The sequence below is a fragment of the Amphimedon queenslandica genome, unplaced genomic scaffold (genome assembly GCF_000090795.2).
Source record: "Amphimedon queenslandica unplaced genomic scaffold, v1.1 AMPQUscaffold_7444_Cont20604, whole genome shotgun sequence".
Classification (NCBI taxonomy): Eukaryota; Metazoa; Porifera; class Demospongiae; order Haplosclerida; family Niphatidae; genus Amphimedon; species Amphimedon queenslandica.
In genome coordinates this window covers 838-2,117 of record NW_003552271.1, presented here as the reverse complement: position 1 = coordinate 2,117, position 1,280 = coordinate 838, and the positions used below count along the sequence as shown (strand labels likewise).

Genomic DNA, 1,280 nt, shown 5'->3' with positions numbered 1-1,280 from the left:
CTATTTCCTATGATGATTCATGGACAAAATTTTTAAAAAGCTTAATTTGAACAAGGTTATATATATAGGCATACATGTGCAATTAAATTTTGATCAAATTTATTTTATAAATAATAGCAATAATAGGTAGCATTTGTAAAATTTACTTGCCATAAATAAATGCATTACCACAGTGTACATAATAAATACAGTATACATACACAGTACATTTACTTACAGAAGTACTGCAAAATATAAATGCATCACCAATTCACCACAGTACATAATAGATCATTATTTACTTCACTCTCTCTCCTCTGTATGAACAGCTCCTTCTCTTGTGTGTACTTCTCCTTTAGTCTCTCCTTACAGAGGAGGGCCTGGTCAAAGGAAGATTTCACTAGTTTCTTTACTCTTTGCTTCTCTGTTGCTGGAGCCCTGGAGTATTCAGGATGCTTTGGAAGTTTCTCAATGAATAGACTGGGGGGGGGAGGAAGAGAGAGAGAGAAGAGAAAGTTTAAGAATGTATAGCTAGATGGGGGCAATTTTGGCATATTGTTATGATTGGCGGTTTTAATTTGGCAAATAGCTATTAAAATGTCAGGTTGACCAAATTCCCCTGGGAGAAGAGAGAGAGAGGGGGAGAATAAAATAAAAGGAAAAGAGAGAAAAAGTTTGGAGAATAAATGTTGGAGTAACAGAAGTAAAAGGACAGGGAGTAGCAGTAACAGGAGCAAAGGTAAATTTTGAAGATGAAGGTTAGAAAAAGATACTGCATGTCATTTTTATTTATAAACTTACGTAGCAAACTTGTTGTAGAGTATGAAAGCTTGTTCTAATTCTCCTTCTGCAAAATAAGACTTAGCCTGGAAGAGAGAGAGAAAGAGAAAGTAAAAAGTGAGATACAAGTAATTTATATGTAGTAAAAATTAGAATGTTTCATGGCATTCATTCTGCAGATTATGTGGCCTAACAGACTAACACAAATAGTAATACTATTTGTACAAATAGAATGTACTATTTGTACTAACACAAATAGAATGAATGACAGACAGACAACAGTAATACCTAGTCCTCACCTACCCAAAGCTGGGCGAGGCCAAAATATATTGAATTATTATGGCTACTAAACTAATATACCAAATCACTGAATGACAATCCTAATAAAAAATTACCATATAGAGGTTATATTTCACTGGAAATAAATTTCACTAATTTCACGTTTTCATTAAATTCGCTAAAATAAATTCCACAAAAAGGGCATGGCACACTAGGTAAACAGGCTGCAGAAGGCAAGATTC

General features: G+C 33.8%; 1 long non-coding RNA gene across 1 annotated transcript; it reads right to left on the bottom strand.

The window, feature by feature from the left end:
- Positions 1 to 378: 378 nt before the first annotated feature.
- LOC109591713 (uncharacterized) lies at positions 379 to 847 on the bottom strand. Its single transcript, XR_002189946.1, has 2 exons — positions 781 to 847; positions 379 to 459 (listed from the first exon to the last, which is right to left on the bottom strand). It is a non-coding gene; the product is annotated as an uncharacterized LOC109591713 (long non-coding RNA).
- Positions 848 to 1,280: the final 433 nt, after the last annotated feature.